This window comes from Myotis lucifugus, unplaced genomic scaffold (assembly GCF_000147115.1).
Source record: "Myotis lucifugus unplaced genomic scaffold, Myoluc2.0 scaffold_188, whole genome shotgun sequence".
In the NCBI taxonomy this organism is placed as follows: domain Eukaryota; kingdom Metazoa; phylum Chordata; class Mammalia; order Chiroptera; family Vespertilionidae; genus Myotis; species Myotis lucifugus.
This window is the reverse complement of record NW_005871236.1, coordinates 1,039,297-1,058,894: the sequence shown is the minus strand read 5'-3', so window position 1 is coordinate 1,058,894 and position 19,598 is coordinate 1,039,297. Positions and strand designations below refer to the sequence as shown.

General features: G+C 35.4%; 1 long non-coding RNA gene across 1 annotated transcript in view; it reads left to right on the top strand.

Annotated features, from left to right (window-relative positions):
* Positions 1-13,354: 13,354 nt before the first annotated feature.
* LOC111827580 overlaps positions 13,355-19,598 on the top strand; it is a 275,198-nt gene continuing 268,954 nt past the window's right edge. Inside the window, exon 1 of the long non-coding RNA XR_002831203.1 lies at positions 13,355-13,399. This is a non-coding gene — a long non-coding RNA (uncharacterized LOC111827580). The remainder of the gene's footprint in view (positions 13,400-19,598) is intronic.

Genomic DNA, 19,598 nt, shown 5'->3' with positions numbered 1-19,598 from the left:
TTCATACCATCTAAAAACTGAATCCTGTCCTAGCTGGTTTGGCTCTGTGGACTGAAGGGTCCCGGGTTCAATTCCAGTCAAGGGCATATGCCCAGGTTGCAGGCTCAATCCCCAGTAGGGGGCATGCAAGAGGCAGCTGATCAGTGATTCTCTCTCATCATTGATGTTTCTATCTTTCTCCGCCTCTCCCTTCCTCTCTGAAATCAATAAAATTATATTTAAAATCATACACAATTCCTGAGCATTCCTGATGTTATTATTTTTAAAAAGTGCCTCAAAGTATAAAATGACAGCTTGGGTACACAGTGTGGTGTGCAACCTAATACAATTTCTCATTTACCCATTACCTGAATTGTAAAAACATTGTTTGTACATTTTTATAGATTTAATACTACTTTATATAAAGCAGGGTGTTGACAATTTAAAGGAGCCCTGAAATGTATAGTTTAATGTGAAGATAATCATCTATATATATAAAAAGCCAGCGACCTTAACACCGTAACAACCAGAACAACTAGTTGCTATGACTCCCACTGCGGCCAGCGAACTGGCCTGTTCTGGGGGGTGGGGCTGGCATGTCAACCTCCTTTGGCTCTTCCCCCCAGCTGCCCCGCCCCTAATCGGCCTCTCCCACCCTGATCAGGGGCCGGGGCCTGCGGCCCCTTCCCCCGGCTGGCCCCACCTCCAATTGGCCACCCCACCCCGATAGGCCCGCAGCCCCTCTCCCCAGCCAGCCTGCCCCTGATCGCCCCCCTACTCCAGTTGGGCGAGGCCTGCCAGCCAATCGCCCGTGGCCCCTCATCCCAGCCAGCCTGGCCCTGAACGGCCCGATCAGGGCGGGCCGGCTGGCCAATCTCCCACTGTCTCTTCCTCCCGACAGGCCCGGTCCTGATCCGCCGATTGGGGCCAGGCCAGGCGGACCCCACCCATGCATGAATTCATGCACTGGTCCTCTAGTGGTTTTATAAATTATGATATACATATATTATGCCTCTATACTTACGTTAAAAGATACATTTTTAAAAAGACCCTCAAAGTCACTAACCAGAGGATTTAGTGTTGTCATTAGCAGACTTTCAAGTTTATTGGAAATTTGGGTTCTGTTTCAACTTTCTTCTCAAAGGGTGGTCTTTTCCCAAATGGCATTCTTTTAAATTTTATCAAGTGAATGGATGCTACCATGAAGTGAGAAAGGTAAAAATATAAAGTGAAGAACTGTACCTTAATTCCTTTTTCAGATATAGAAATTAAAACATGATTTTAAAAATAAAGTTTCATTTAGCAGCAGAGCATAAATTGGAAAATTTGGTCAGTGATTTATTTAGGTTCCACAGGGAAAATCCTGTAGGGTGTTTTTGAATATCCTAAATTTATTTTGATTTGAGACCAACTTAAAGGGCATGTCTATCTTAAAACAGTTCTCCATTTTCCTGAGAAAAATTCCAGTGGGGCTAGTTGTGGGAGGTAGTATCCCAACAATGAACCTTTTGGGGCCAAATAAGCACTTTAACACAACTTACTCCATCCCTTTCCTTAAACCAAAGTCTGTCTTGCCCACTGGGCTTGTTTAACTTTGACCGCTAATTTTATTTCTCTGCAGAGGCAAAGGAGACAGGAAAAAGGAGGGAAAATAACTGATGGCATGTTTGTGAGGTTTTGGCTCAGGAAATATATTTTAAAAGATCCTAGGCAGTGTAGGGATGCATAAAGCAGTTGGTCTCTGAAACTTACCCCTGTTTTACAGATTAAGAAATAAAAGTCAATAGAGGTTGAATTACTTGCCTAAAGTTTCACCATAGATTACAGTGTTGGGATTGGTCCTAGGAACTAGGTTACTCATTATTTCAATAAGACATTTGGACAGTCCAGTCAGTTTCTTTTTTGATTAAGATGCCTTTCTAATATCCCTGACCTACTCCCTTTCCTTTCCTTTTCTTTCTTTCTTTTTTTTTTTTGCTACTTTCTTTCAATATCTAAAAAACTATTCTGCTTATAAATTCAGGTTTAGAAGCTGGTTGAATAAATATATTTTACTAGCAAGGCTGTTTAGAATTAGCTGAGTTGTGAGGACAGTATGCATCATGTTAAGTCTTCTACCTCTGTTTTATTGGGATTGTGTAAGTAATGAACATGGAAGCAGAAAATAAAGATGGCTTTGAATAAATTGGGTCTGAGCTCATAGCAGAGCTCTAAACATGAAAAATGTGATGGGCATCTCATAAAGGATAGGCCATTTTTAAAAGTTCTAATTACAATTGATCATAGGATTCTGAAATTAACCTATGCTGTTTTGATACTTTTTCTCCTAAGTGGCTGTCATTATATGGCATTAAGGTGGAAAAGGGACTATGATAGAAATGTGAATCAGAACTTTAGTCTTCCTTAAATGGTCTATAACTGCCCACAAATATCTCCTCTGTTTGGACTTTGTGGGAAGATTGTTAGCCCTAGTATCACTCTGTCAGAGTTGTGAATATATATTGAGTCAATTTCTCACCGAAATAATAAATATTTGCTTTAAAAAAATTGGCAAAACATTTTGATGTTGAGGTGCCTGGTGGGTATTGCCATTCACCTCTTAATGCCATTAGTGTGGTCCCAGATATCAGTCAAGCTCAACTACAATATGAGTTTATTTGGTTACGAGCAACTAACTTAGAAGTGATGCCATTATATCAGACATGGTATGAACAGGCCACGGTGTACTAATGTACCCTCTACATTTTTATTAGGAAGTATTTAAGAGTTTTTCAGAGCTTCAAAACCCAAATGAAATCCAGGTATATATCCTCATGTTGACACATCTGCAGCCTTGATTTCTATTCTAAGAATTGCAGTTTGAATTAATTGAGGTCAGAAGCAGCTACATATTTGATTCACCAAATGTGTCCTATCTACTTGCAAATAGCAGTTCGTTTCCTTTTAGAGGAGGTGGTTGTTTTTTATGTAGCAGCATACACAGGCTAATTGTTAGAATATAAGGCTTTGATAGAAATGGAATATAGGCTTCTGGTAATACCAATTCACACCAATTGGCAGAAAATTAAATATGATTCTCTAAGAAATATATTGCAGAAGGCTTAAACTACAAATGGTTAAAAAAGAAAGAAACACCACCACACAAATCCTCTTCATGGGCATTTAGTTATTTCCTACCCCAAAAAAGTAATTTTAAAAAATCTATATTTTTACTAAATCTTTAAGATGAAGGAGGAGAGCTGTAGAATGGCAGTGACCTAAAAGCGTAAAAATATAGTTAGTGGACTTTGGGTAATCTTGAGGACAAATGTAATCCAGGGTTTTTATCAGTGAGCTAAGAGAGGCAATACTACGTACAGCATACTGCAAATAGAATGCTTCATTAAAATTCTCCTAAATAGTAACAACTTGGCCCTGGCCATGTGGCTCAGTTGATTGTAGCACTGTCTGTACACCAAAAGGTTTCGGGTTTGATTCCCAGGCAAGACACATACCTAGGTTGCCTGTTCAATCTCCATTTGGGGCTCATATGGGAGACAACCAATCTATGTTTCTCTCTCTTTCTCCCTTCCTGTCTTTCTAAAATCAATAAAAACATATCCTCCGGTGATGATTAAAGAAATTACTTTGTTTTGAAGAAATTAAGATGCGGGGGGGGGGGGAGTGGGAGGGGGAAGGGGGAAGAAAGAAGAAGCTAGTGGTTACAATTTTTTTTTTACATTTAGATACTTTTAAAAATTGTTTTTATTCTTAAATTTTAATATTAGGAAGATGGGATTAGATTAATTGCTATTTAAATAGGCAATTCCAGGGTTGTAGGCAACTTACTGAACCAGGATGGGAAGACCACAGAAAAGAATTTAGTGTGGAAATGTCTCATGTGGTGAACAAAAATTCAAGAAGTTTCCTGTTATAATAAGGTGACAGTGGTTACCAAAGGAACAAAAGTTTCTTATCATTCTGCCTGAGGCAAATATGGCATATTAAGCTTAAAGTGAATCCTCCTCTCCTGAATGCACACAACTGTTATTAAGGTCTTGGAAATTATGCACAATAGGAAAAGAGGAATAAGAATTTCTGGATGCATTTGAATAAGCATCCTTTTGGGGTATAGGACCTATCTAATACCTATGGATACTTTAGTGCTGAGCTGGCCAAAAATCAGTTTTTGCTATTTTACCTTTTACTTGGGTTCAACTGTAAACGGAATGACTTGTTTTCATCTTAAAAGAGGACTTTTCTTTTAGTGCAAGTTAGGTTCCCTGGTGGCCTGAAAGAGTTAATGCAGTTTCCAAGAGTGTCCAACTTACTTCCAGTGAGTACTGCTGTGCATGTGAGAGTCTGGCTCCAGGATATTTGTTCACATCCCAAAACCAATTTGGCACAACTTAAAATGTCTGCTAGGGAGAGGATTCAGAGTGTTGTTAGGCCACGCAATTAGTGCTTTATTTCATGAACACCAAATTCACCCAATAGTGTTTTGTTTTAAAGAAGAGCTTGAAATTCACAATAATAGGTTTCATTTATCAGAGCCATATGGGACTCACCATCTTTGGATATATTTGTAAGGCTTTCACAAAGAAGATTCCTTAGGCATCTCAGATTTCAAGGATTGGAGGGCAATCTGGATGAATATCTTTTTTGGAAAGGATGAACTGTCTTTTTCATATGTAGCCTCCAATTTCAGCAGTCCTTGAGAAGCCCCCACATCCCTTCAAACAGGAAAGAGTTAAGTAAACCTCAGCTTAATAGCTTTTAGTGGAAAACAAAGACTGATTTTTAGACTTGGTTCAAATGCCAAGTATACCACTGATAATGAAATTTGACCATCTAAGCATTACATTTTCTGATGTGGGACTTAGTAGAGGGAAGGTGGGTTCTAAGTTTCAACCTGTTTTTGTACTTTTTGCTGGTTCTGTCATTGTCATTTATCAGTGGATTGTTGGGAAGCTATCTGCAACACAGCAGACAATAATATAGCATTGTGGTTATTTTGATGTTTGCCTAAGATTATTTCTTTTCTGCCTTCTCCTTTTCCATACTTCTCTGATCACTAGAGATCTGTCTTTATGCACATATTCTTGAAAATGTTAATTGATTTTTTGAGAAATATCTTTTTCCACTCATCTGTACATTTAGACTCTAAATTTTAGAGATTTAAAAATAAAATCAAAATGACCTTCATTTGACAGTGGTTGCTAATACTTTAATTTTTGGTACCTAGTTTCTCTTAAGCTATTAATGACCTACAAACAAATATTTAAGTGTTTACCATTTAAAAATGTATTTTTAAAACAAAGTGGTATTGTAAGTCACTATTTTTTGTTTTGTTTTTTTGGTTTTCAGATTTTTGTTTTCTCATTTCTGTAGGCTTTCTTGTAAAGGGCACACTTGATTCTGTTTGATAAATCTGTTAAATCAGAATATTTACAAGTCAGAAATGCTACTATAGCAATTGCTCCTGACCTATATAAAGTCTATGTAAACTTCATAAGAAGGTAATTTCAGTTTTTTAAGAGGCGATTACTTAAAGTAACTTTTGCTTATTTTTAAATACCATTTTATTGTGTATTCAGCCTTATTTTATTATCCTCTAGTTTATTTTTTAAAAAAACCTTTAACACTTTATTTTCTAATGATGTTTACATTAATATGTTTTAGGTTTCCCAGAGAATGTCCATTATATTTTGTTCGGTTTTGAGCATGTTGAATAACATTACATTAAAATAAAATTCAGAGTATTATTGGCTACCATTTAAACTTTATATTGATACCAGTGACATATATTTTAAATACTATTTCATAAAAACTCTAAATTCTACTCCCTACTGCTGGTATTTATTCTCTAAAAGACATTATACCCTATAGAGACAGCACTTAGACCTTTGTTATATAGCAGTCCTGAAGGGTACGTACTTGTGTAGCTATATGTCATTGACCCCAAACTATAGGCTGATGAGGCTGCTGGACAATAGGTAGAACATAGAATGAGCTATAATTGCTTAAATCAACTTGAGCATTAATTGTGCTGGATGGTTAACTGTCTTGTACTTCTCTACATTTTCTTTTATTCTTGCTTATACAAATATGGGCATTGGGACCCAATGAAGTTAAGTGTTTTTCTCACTGAAAAAGTTATTATGGAACTGAACATGAACTCTTTTTTTTTTTTTGGCTGATGCTCTGGTGTTTTCTATATAAATTTTGAAATATTTTCTTCAAGAAAACAATATAGTAAGAATGTTGAAACAGTGGTCAATGATAAAAATTAAAGATTTCAGACTCAGAATGTATAGATATAGATACAATGGTATTTCATAGGTCTTAGTTTTAGTATAAACCATAGCCTGTGAGGAGAAGATGGGATCAAATAAGAAAATGCGGATATAAGGGCCAGTAGTTAATTATTTGTGAATATTCTTATTAAAGGAAAGATGAGGATGGAGAGAAGGACATAATTTGATGGACTATATATATGAATGGTAAAATAGTTGGATGCTGAGTGAAGAAAAGAGATAAGGACTATACATATGAAGTTTTGTGCCTGTAACTGCCTAGTTTTTTACATTTACATTGAGTTTCATAGGATGAGTAATTCCTATATGTAATGTTGTTTGTATAAATAGAATCCATAAATCATTGGGATTGAGCAGGACAACCTGTTTGATTTTGAGGTGTGGTGTGCTATTATTTTTACCTTATGGCCAGAGTAAAGTTTATATTATTCACATTATAATTTGAATATAATTATATGAAGCAGATGTGTATATGTGTTGTGTGTACATGCATATATACACATGTAAAGAGGGACCCTTTCATTTCTGTATATTTGTTTATCTGTCTCTTTCTACCTCTTCTGTGCCTGCTGCTTTTTGCTTGCCAGTTTTTCTTTGTCTATCATTTTTTATCTTTGAACCCATCTGTGTAGAACAGAGAATGTTTGGTTTTCTAATTTTTAATGATTTTTTAAATTTATTTTTTTGTTACTTTCTTCTCCCAACTTGTTTTCACCTCAAAAATTAAGGCTCAAGTATAAGGCATTTTAGTTCTCACATTCAAGAGATATTTCTGCTTTCTTTCCCATCCGTTTGTCCATATGTTTACTGGTTTCTGATAGGCTGTGCAGTGAGACAGCAGTTTACTCTGTGTGTGTGTGTGTGTGTGTGTGTGTGTGTGTGTGTGTGTGAAATTAGCTAATTGGTGTTAGCAGAAATATTTTCATATATTTTATAAGCAAAGTGCAGCAAGGTATATAAATGTAGATATGATCCAGACATGCGCACGCTCATGACTGTTACTGCTCATGCATAGGCGCTCAGAAGTAATTAATGTTAATAATAATGAGGAGAAATGAATGCTCTGATTAGGAAAAGGTAACTGTGTGTGTGTTTTGGCTTAGAACAAGATTTCAATTTTTATAAACCGCAATTTTAGAACTTGTTTGTGATTGCATCAATTGGTTTTTATTTTCAAATTAGAGGTCTGTTTAGCCATTTGAATGATTAACCAAATAAATGGGTGAAACCCTGATCATAAGGAATAGTGCAGGTTTTCATTTGCAAAGCAATGTTGGCTTACAGCAAGGCTGTGATCATATCTTTTGCCAATGTACCATTTTTATGTTGTTTCTTAGAAAGCTTGTTCAGAAGCTACTTGTGGATACACTATTCATTTTTATAAATGTAGATGTTATCTATATGTTCAGAGACACTAATCAGACACTGTAACTATTGTGTCTGAGATATATTCCTGCCAGTCAGTGATGGTGTATTCAGTGTGCAAAGAATGTATATATATCATGCTTGTTGAAATGTTTATTGGGAAAAACATAAAACAACCAAGATTTTTCTTCTTAAACATAATCTTTAAAAATTTTAGAGGCTGAAAACATTCATGGTGAAGTACAATACCTCAAAGTAAGCAAAGATAACTGTCTTATCGTGGTGGACTCAAGTGCTATGCAATCAATAGCCACTGTAGACTGGCTTGAATCCAACTGGACACCAGAGGTCCTTCTCCACAACAAATTTTTTGAAAACATTGTTTACAGAGCTTTTGCATACATTTGCATTATTATTATTTTTTAATTATAGGATGAATCTAAATATCTATTAAAGGCCCTTACCCTTTAGCACATAGAAATCCCTTATGCATTTTTTAATATAAATAGTGGATTAAGATATTCAAAGATTGTAATCCCTTTTAAAGTAAGCATAGTCCTGAAATGCAATAAGAAGTCTTTCAAATGAAGAATTGGAATATGAGGTAGTGTACTTTATTTCTAACTAAGTCCTACAGATGTGGTTTAGGTTCTTGGAAGTTTGAGTCAAATTACTACAATCTTTCTGCTGCTGTTTTAAAATGATGGCGAAGAAGGTGAGGGTGTTAGAGTTTGTTCTACTGAATTAAGTGCATAGTTTCTGTGATTTCCAGAAGTATGTTGGATTTTGCTTTCCATAGAATCCATGAGGATGACGATTATCTGACCAAAAGAGGCATTGGCTTTTAATATTGTTTGGTTGACTTCATTGGGTCTTATGTAATTGAGGCATAATTGGGAAAAAAATTTCCCACTTGCAGTTCGTAAAAGGAATTCATTTATGTTTTCCTCCATTACTTACATGGTTTCCTATTATACATTTTTCTAAACAGTCATACATGTTTTTATATTTTCTGTTTTGTGCAGTTAGTCTGTCTATTCATATGCAGTTATCACATTATTTTAATTATAGAGGCTTTAGAATATGTTTTAGTATCTGAAGTGTTAACCTATCCCACCTCTGCCATTGTAGACCTTGAAGTAAAAAAAACCTGATGGTATTTTTATTGGAATTATGATAAAATATGAATTAACATAGGGACAATTAATATCTTTATGAGGTAGAATCTTCTTACCTAAGAACCTGCTTCTCCCCACCCCCATTTGCTCAGTAAGTTTTGTGTTCTTTAGAAATGTTGTATAGTTTTCCTTATTGAGGTTTTAAACATTTGTTACTATTTGTTCCTTGGTGTTCTATTCATTTATGTATTTACCTGCTTGCTTACCTTTTTACATATTTAATATTCTAAACAGACTCTTCTCTTCCATATATTTTCTAAGTGGCCTTTTGTTTCTGTATAGGAAAGCTGTTGATTTTTGTAGTTTAATTTTGCAAAATCCCACTTTGCTAAATTCTCTTATTGTTGGTGTTACATGAGGTGAGTTTGAGCACCCAGTCTAGCAGTGCTTGGTATCTGTGAGACCATGGACAAGTTATTCTGAACTATTTCTCATATGTAAAATGCAAATAAGAAAACCAAACTCCCAGAGTGATGGAGAGTAAATGAGATCATATAGTAAAGCACCTAATATTTTGCATAGCACATAGTAAGCACTTGACTACTGATATTTATTAAATAATGTGATATGAAGTGATGTAATATAATGTTATCATCATTATTATTAAAGTACTACTAACATGTTATTGGAATTTTGAGGTTTATTAAATCAAGATTTTTACTGTAAGAATGGAGTGAATTAAAGAAATAAAAAACTTTAACTTTCTGATAAAACTTTGATTTAAGACACTTGGACTGAAGATTAATTCTGAGATTAGGATATTTTGTAGCTGTGCACATATATTTCCGTTACTTATAATTATTGTATAACTCTTTAATTCTGGGGAACAAGTAGAGGGAACTTCTTGATCACCTAACCCGTGGTCGGCAAACTGCGGCTCTCGAGCCACATGCGGCTTTTTGGTGCCTTGAGTGTGGCTCTTCTTAAGCCTTAGGAGTACCCTAATTAAGTTAATAACAATGTACCTACCTATATAGTTTAAGTTTAAAAAATTTGGCTCTCAAAAGAAATTTCAATCGTTTTACTGTTGATATTTGGCTCTGTTGACTAATGAGTTTGCCGACCACTGACCTAAACCACTGGTCGGCAAACTGCGGCTCATGAGCCACATGCTGCTCTTCCACAAAATACCATGTGCAGGCGCGCATGTACAGTGCGATTGAAACTTTGTGGCCCATGCGCAGAAGTCGGTATTTTGTGGAAGAGCCACACTCAAGGGGCCAAAGAGCCGCATGTGGCTCGCGAGCCACAGTTTGCTGACCACTGAATTACAGTGATTATTCAATTTACAGAATGTATTGATTCTAGCACTTGTTAACTATGTAAGTGAATGTGAGCATCTAATTTAAAGTCCTGTAACCATGATGTTCAACCTCAAGAATCTTGCAACTTTACTACATTTTATTAGTAAACAATCCACTGATTTGCAAATGAGCTCTTGTGCAGTAAATATTGAACATATATGAACTCATGATGGTATTGATGTAAGCAGAATAATAGCGCTTGCCAGCCCATTATGTAACTTTTTGATAAAGTTTTTGAAAAACAATAATTGATTAAAAATGTAGTCCAAAGTGGTAGTCCTATGACCTTTAATTTAATAAAATGGATACTAACATTGCAAATTGCTCTTTTAATTCATCTGAAAAAAATCTATTGTTAAAAATGGGAATGCTAGAATTTCAGGGCTCATCTTATTCCTCATTGTTGTTGTGAGGGTTAAGCAAAATAATGCACTGGCATTATGTAATGCCATTAACAATGATAATACAGGTGCTTGGCCTCATGGTAAGTGCTGGGAAATTGTAGTTGTTTTTATTGCTATTATTTTATTGTTACCTTTGTTAGTTCTTCACTCACACCCACACACATATTTTTCACTTATATGTATTGTTACTAGTAACATTATTTTATGTTTATAATAACTGTATGAAATATGCCTCATAATGGTAGTTAAAAATAAACATACAAGTATATATCTGTGATTTGCCAATATTGAAACTAGTTAAGGGTGAAGTAAGACTCCATCATTGGAGCATGTAAGAGCTTTGATTGCTGTGGATGAAATTTCTGAGGAGCTGCAAGGATGAAAAATAATTTCTCAAAATTATAGATACATTTTTGTCCATAGTTTAGTTTACCCACATTCTGGTTTTTCACTTAGTGTAAGTACTCCTCCACAGCTTCAGAGTGTTCCTTTGTTCACTCATTCATATGGAAAACAACATAGAGTATCTATTAGATATAAAATATTGCTCTGGGTTGTATGAGATATACAAATAGCAAGATCAGTTAAATGAACTGTCTCTATTCAGGAAGTCCAGTAGACAGCAAAAAACTGGGTAATGTGTACTGATTTTGGAGCCAGATTATTTGGTTTGAATCCCTGCTCTGAAGCTTACTAGTTGTGTAACTTTAGGCAAGTTATTTTGTCTCTGTGTTTCAGTTTTCTTACCTACAAAATAATGCCTACTGCATAGGATTGTCCAGAGGATTAAATGATTTGGTATGTGTACAGAATTTATAGTAACAATGTAGTGAGCACTCAATAAATTTTAATTAATATTAGCATTATTATTAGATAAAGCAGAATAAAAGTAATTCCATAAAACAATAAAAATAAATAAATACAGTATTATAGAGGATGATAATACTAATTTTTACTGTGCCTACGTGCAATAGAATTGGCGGAGCTTTGTTGGATGAAGTTATGTTTAAACTGAAACCTTGAAACATAATTTCTATAGGGCAAGGAAGAATATTAGAGTAGGAGTGAGTTGTTTGCTAGGCTGAGGTATGTATAGTCTATGCAAATATTTAAAGATGGTAGGAAAGTAAAAATTGAAACTTCTGGGGACTTTGTAGTCAGACTCCTTCCTGAAGCCCAACTCTACTCCTTGTTAGCAGTGTGGTCCTGGGCAAGGCAGGCTCTGTTTGGTTCTCCCTCTCAGAGTACGTTAAAACAGTTGTAGGGCTGACCTTGTCATGTGCTGCCTCTTGTCCAATGTCTGTAAACCATTATTTGTCTACTTCTTAGTTGTTTAAGGCAGGAGGCTAAATCCTGTTTCTGTCACTCTATCATTTTTGGAAGCAAAATGAGTCCATAAAATTTTACCATCATATTACTTTTACTTTTCTCATTGAGTTTAGGATTTACCATCTAATTCTGTTAGCACCATGTATTCAGTTACACTTTGCAAGTGTTAGTTTTTATCTGCCTCCTCACTACACTGGCGTCTTTGGGAAGGAGGACTATGTCTGGTTCATCTTTATTTCCACTACCAGCCCACTACTCTGTTTAGAGTCTGGAACATAGCAGGCAGTTGGTATCTTCTGAATTGAATGATAAGCTAGAGCTTGGATTTCAATCAGTAAAACACTCAGGGTTTTTAAGGGAAACTCCATGAGCCCTCCCACCCCCCTTTTTGAAGCGGGTAACTAGAAGCATAAAGATGGATGGCAGAAGACAGTAGTTCAAAATAATTAAACTACATATTTGGTGCAGTACAAATGGGAACAGAAAGAACATTGACAGGATCTGGTGACTAATTGGATGGGTGCTACTAAAAGGGATTATGAGAAAAATGCTGTCCAATTTTCACAAATAGTTGATCAGTTCCTTTAGAATGAAAAAGAAGTTTTTGTCTTTGAAGGATTTTAGTATAATAATTTGAAAATAAAATTTCATGTTATAAAGAAATAATTAATGGTAGAAATTTATCTAAAGTCCATTTTAGTGTTTTTATTAGACTAAAACTTGAATTTAAATTATTTTATATGAAATGAATTATGTATTTTATTTTACTGCATATGGATAATTTTCTATTGTGCTACAAATATCACTGTCTCTATATACATTTTTTATTATAATCTCTTTATTTGAATACTATATATATATTTTTTTTTTCTTTCCCTGTTGTTAGGTTTTTCTGAAAGATTGCATCTGTTTTTAGAATATGTTGGTAATGGACTCAGGGTCAAAAGTTTATTTTGTGCAGTTGAATGAGATGGTACCTGTAGAATGACAGAGTGAGATTAATTTTTCGCAAATATATTTTAACTTTGGTTTTGTAGTATCAATTTCCATCCAAATTGTCTTCTCTTTTTGAAAGAAGTTATAAGAGCTACTGAAAGAGTAGAAGTGGTGGTAGAGTGGGGGAACAAGAAACATTAGAACAATTATGGATACCCTTCAATGCCAAACATTTCTGCATAGAATATAATAGTGGCTCTTTGAAAAGTTAAAACACTTGTACCAAGAACTTGTTTACAGTGGTCTGAAAGACATTAATTAGAACTAATGGATTGAATATGTGCAACGGAAATATTTCTCCAATGAGTTCTGTTCCCTTCGGCATAATCCTCAAGGAAGTAATGCTTCTTGTAAAGTGTGATCTAACCTGAGAAAAATGACACAATGTTTGAATCAACAATAGCGTGCTGACAAGGTAGGAGAATACTTTTTATATTATACCCCCTTTCTCAGTTCAGTTTCTTATGTGAACTATTTGTTACTCCTCTTGTAGATACAGTGACTACTATTTATTGAATCACCCTTTGCACTGGTAACTGAACTACGAGGTAAATATTATCTTCTTACTCTTCACAACATTCTCATAAGACAGATATTTATTTACATTTTATCAATAAGGAACCTAAGGCAGAATTAGATTAAGTAACTTCCAAAAGGCTACACTTCTACTTATGGCAGAGTTATTTGGAATCAGTGGTGTAAGAGGTAAAAATGGATTTCTGAGTCTAATGTGTGTACCATTATGTGCAACAAAAGGAGTTTTTTAATTTAATAAACAGAGAAAGATGAGTTTTTTGGAACAGGAGGTGGGAAGGACTAGGGAGGGAGAGCAAATGTTTATAGTTTTGGCAGGTGCAAGTAAATTCATTATAGGATAGAAGGCTGGTGTTTCCCTGTGACATATCTTTCCAAAGTCTTAGGAGCTGCTTTTAACTGTCCTTTAGACACTGATGTTCAGGGAACCTGAAAAACTGCATTACATCTTGCTGGGACCAGTTGAGGGGCAGGAGCAATGGTGGCTGCAGGGAAGGTTCTGATAACTTTTAACTCTATTTGGAACACCTTTTGTGGGCAAACTCACTCAATACAACTATTCCACGCTATTAGAGCCCATTGGACCTGATGCCATATGATGAGTGTCCCTTCAGTTTCACTGCTGATCTGCCCTCAACATCTGTGGTCTTAACTACTGTGCTGTTTTGTATAACAAACGTATTATTCAGTGCACTTGAATCTTTTGCAGAAAACAACATCTATTCCTGTATACATTTTTAAGCTCTGAAGTAGCACTGAGCTCTAATCCAGAGGGAAACAAATCAATTATATAATATGGTCTCCTACTATAAACGGGGAACCCCAAATGACTATAACCAATTAGAAATTTTTTAAGTTTCTTTTAATCACAAGAATATTTACACCTGGTGAATTGCAGAGATGAAAAAACCCCGACTCTCCAAGTTCTGCTATAAAGAAGTCTAGTTATTCGCCTTAGTTTCAAAAGAACAGTTTCCTAAGTATTTCAAAATGTCCAGTTGGCTGCCACAGCCATTCTCTTTGGAAGCTTCTTTCTCATCCTCATGGCACAACCCTCTGGCATGCATGACCAGCTGCAAGCTAAACCCTGTGGAATAAGAATTCTTTCATCCCTTTGTATGATGTGTTTCATTTTCAGAGTTTGGATGATCCTCTTCGGCAGCAGCAGCAGGCATTGTTAGTTTCAATAGGCGGCCTGGATGCACAAGAACAGTCATCATAGAGAGACAGGCTCTCAGGGTCTGTCCCTTCATGCCGTGGTGCTGTGTTAGATAATTTTCCCCTGCTGAATTAATGGCCAGAAAAAAAGGGAAACAAACTATACCCAAAGGAATCCAATTAAAGTGCTTGAACTTCACTGACGTCCATCCTATTGTTTTCTTAACTTCCTAACCTATGGGTAATTATTCTGACCAGTAGAAAGGAATAACATAAATAAGAGAATTATCTCAAGTTCATCACTTTTTTGTAGTTTGAAAAGGCATAAAAATTTTATTGTGTAAGGTAAATAGTTATCTGTATTTGATATAGTTGAATTTTTTTTTTTGGTTGATGTTTTAAATCTCTTCTCTAATATCTTTACCACACTGCTAGGACTTATTGTATAAAACTGCTCAGCCTTTAACATTTTATCTCTGATGACAGTTTACACTGCAGCATTAGTTCATTCTGGGACTTCGGTTTCCTTGAATCTCCAACTGATCCCACTCCCTGGACTGTGATATTCTTTTCCTGTTTAATCAAGAATTCTCTATTTCTGCTCTATCATCCATGCTACTGTAAGTAGAAAAAGAATTTACACTTTTGGCTATCAGCCTCATCCCTTGTGAATGGCCTCCTCTGACTCTTAAGTTCTGTGTCCAAAATACAAAGTAGGATTTTCCAATAATAATAACTTATATGTGTATGATGGTTGATAGTTTTCATATGTTTTATTTTATATAATTCTGATTATAGTTCTGTGAGATGGGAAAGGTATTATTGTCTTCTTTTTTAGATAGGGTACTGTAGCTCTGGGAGAAGTAACTTACCCCACAGCAAACAAGTAGTGCGTGGCTGAACCTGACCTTTCAATTTAGTTTTCTCCATAAGGTGATGGTTTCCTTTATTAGGAAGTTTCTTTATTAAAGCCTAAGTTTCTTCATTTATTAATTATAAGTTTTTGTGTGGTCTGGTTGGGGATGTTCATGCTTTGGGAAGGGGCTTCCTTATCTTAATTCAGTTTGGGATAAAAATTTGTGACTTTAGTTTTTACCAGTGAAGGAATCTCTGAGGATTTCTAATTGAGAAAGATAAGAAAAATGTTACCTTTTTAGTGTAGAATTTTGGTATTATTATAAACCCCTCTATCAAATCTGATTATATTTTTCAATTGTAAATTAATTCTGCCAGAAACATAATATACCTATTAAATAGTATTCTTTGAGAATTAGGGAAGCTATGAATAAGCAGTCCTCTTAGCCAATCCCTGCTTCAGAGCAATAGAATACCTTCTGAAAATGGTGCATTTCTGTTTATCTGCTTATCTGCTGGTATGGTTACCTACAGTTATTTGTGTGTGTTTTCAATTTTTTTAGTCCAATCAAATGTGCAATTGTAATTTAATTATGCAAACGGATGAAATATGAGTAAAAAGTATAAAAGGTTGTTGATTTAATGACATTTAAGTTGAATGATGTATAAAGACTTTTTAAAGGTGAATCACTAGCCGGGCCAGTATTGCTCAGTGGTTGAGCATGGACCTATGAATCAGCAGGTCACAGTTTGATTCCTGGTCAGGGCACATGCCTGGGCTGCGGGCTTGATGCCCAGGGGGCATCCAGGAGGCAGCCAATCAATGATTCTCATCACTGATGTTTCTATCTCTCTCTCTCCCTCTTCCTTCCTCTCTGAAATCAATAAAAATATATTTAAAAAATAAAGGTAAATTGCTAAATAAATTATAGTCTAAATAGCTGTGACCTAGACATCCAGGAAATATTGCCTGGGGTGGGGAAAAGGATTAAAGTAAAAACTCTGGAAGGATCCTGCATTCACTTTTAAGTCCCTTTAAGCACTTCCTAACTTAAAAAACCTCAAAACCTTTAAACACTCACTGATTTTAAATAGCTGATACATTGCAAGAAGAACAATGAGACAGCAAATCAAGAGTCAGTGACAGCCCTTGGTCCTGCATCAAACAGTTGGCCAAACAGCTGTACATTTTGTTTTAACTTAAATAAGCTAAATATATTAAAATTGCTTTAACTAGCTTCTTTCTGTGTCTCAGAATCCTGTATAAAGTGAAGATGAAAATAATTTTACCTAAGAAGGACTTTTTTTTAGAGTGTGAGGATTAAATGAGATAATACATACATAACATAACACCTAGAACAATGCTTGGCACAGGTACTAAAAGAGGTAACTATCATCATCCTCAACATCATTGTCATCATCATCAGCATCAGCAGCATTTAACATTATCTGCAGTGAGGCTTATGTACACTTATATAACAAACATAATCTTCTGGACCACTCCTACCAGCTATTGAAATATTTTATTAGCAAGATGTAATAGTTCTGATTGGATTGGCAGCAAAATTATCTTATTTCCTACTCGCACTCCACTCCTTTTTTCAGGATTTCTCAGAAGAGGAAGTTTGACTATTAACTACCTGTTCTCAGGAAATGCTGAGACTTGAAAATGTATTTGAGATATAAGTGAAAGGACTACATGGGTGTAGTCTCAGCTGAAGACTATCAAAAGGATTGAGATATGGAGAGATTAAGGAGTATTGGTGGAGTTGTATGGACTTCCTACAGGGCACCTATCCACATTGAGCCTAGTTATCTAGCTAAGGTGTTTCTCACTTCAGTAAAAACTAAGCTTCACATAGTTCTATCACAATTGTAAATAGAGAACAAACAAAGGAAAAGAAAATACAATCTTGACAAAAATTCCTGGCAGCTAAACTCCAACAGTTGTGGGGTAGTTGAATACTGATTGAAAGGGTAGGTATTGTACTGTTTCCATCAGTTTCTAAATGCTTCTGCTGATTGGTAGGTGACAGGTTTTTATTAATGAATCCACATTTCAGAACTGCTTTTCAGAGGAGAATTAAGCTTTTTCTTGCCTTCTTTCTGAATGTTGCCACACACCTCTTTATATCATTTCACATCCTGTTTTCCTAACCTACACATGTGCTCTTCATAGAAAAGGGGCTCCAATCCAACTTCAGGGTAAGAGACAATGCCAACCCTGCTGATCGTTTTCTCCTTGGTTTGAATGTTATAATAGTTGACTCAGTGTCAGTGGCATTAGAATGAATGTGCTATCAACTGTTTCTTTTATTATTATTTAGATAAGTGATACCATTCATCTTCTATAGATGACTTATATGGCACTTCCATAATTTTTAAAAATAAAGCAAGTGGGTAGCAAAGTGGAATTTAAGATGTTTTCCACAGTTAAAAATTTTAAATGGTATAATCTAAAGTTATTAACTACCCTTTTGTGTTCCTAAATAAGTATCACTTTTTGTGCCTATTATGAAGGTTAGAACTATTTGTTTTGCATATTTTAGCCAATCCTTACCTGTCATAAAGCTTTTGGGTAAAAGAAATGTTGTCTTCCTATTTCATAGCTCATTATAACATTGGGATTATTCCTCAGCTCATAGAACATACATTTTCCTACCTATGATATTATTCAAAGATCTCCTCTACTCTGTCTTTCCTGTGCTTTTCTTTCAATCGTTACATGTCCTTTCAGTTTTGCCTGTCCTCAGGCCTTGGCCCTGCGGTGTGTCCTCATATATTTTTCTTTGCTCTTCTGTGTGTCAGCATTTGTTAACATGTATTTCTTTATCTAACTTACACTCTTATTCCTTAATTTGTTGGTTACTCATGTTTTTCTTTATCTACACCATATCCATAGAGTCATTTTACATGAGGACAACAGTGGAATTTATAAAAACAAGGTAGTATTCCAGGAAATAGCTGTCTTTATATTGAAGTACAATAGGCTAGGTATTCAGGCTTTGAACCCAGTGAGGATCTACTCATTGTATCCTTTTGTTATACAAGGTGTTTTTAAGGTGGTAGGATTCAAGGGAATTTTCCTCTTCATATTAAATTTCTGTTAGTCAACACAATATTCAGGACCCCTTGCTAAGGACATTTCCAGGCAGAGAAAAGAGCCAATCTCAGTTTGGATGCTCAGAGTGCTCTGTTCTTGACTCAAATCCCTGGAGCCCAGCCCCTTGATATTTTAAATTTCAGGTTGTGGATTAAGGCATTTCTATAACTGGCCTGGGATGCATTGCCAAACTTCAGGTGATGGGTTAATACTAGCAGAGTTTTGCTGCAACTAAAATTGAGGTAGGCAGACAAGTTGGCTTTAGTCCATAACAGTGGTCACAATATCATGGAACCCGAGGTTGATAAGATAGAAGAAATGATCAATTAGGTATATATGCATATACAATGGTGCTATTTCTATTTTGCTTAGAAGGCAGTTTGGATATCATTGCAATAATATGAAAGGCAGTAACTTAAAGTTCTAGCTAAGAAGATTCTCATTTCTCTGTATTGGATAAATGCGTGTTGACCAATCTAAAGAGAAGAATACTAACAACGGGATCATCTTTCTTTTTTACTTGTTTTTCAAATAGTATGGTTTTTTTTTTATGTTGAAAATGTTTGCTGTTACTCATTGAAAGATTTAACAAATGCCCAAATAAAGATCAGACTAATGGTCCATATAAAGATCTGCTGAATAGATACACACACTTTAAAAAAAGATATATTCATGCCATTTTGATTAAGTTGATCAACTATAATAATAAGTTCCATTGAATTATTTGGCTTATCACCTAGAGCAGTGGTCGGCAAACTGGCCCCTTGAGTGTAGCTCTTCCAAAAAATACCATGTGCGGGCGCGCATGTACAGTGCGATTGAAACTTTGTGGCTCGTGCCACTGGGCCAAAGAGCCGCATGTGGCTCGCGAGCCGCCGTTTGCTGACCACTGACCTAGAAGATAAGATATTGCTGACTTTATTGCTGGGTCTGTTGGCCTGATGTTATCAATCATTTCATTTAATCATTATTTCATTCATTCACTGGGCACCTATTATGTTGGGATTGTATTTGTCACTATAGGGAATTAAAGGTGATTAATACATGGCCCTTATTTAAATTTGTAATTCTAGTGGCTATTGTATAAAATACCCTTA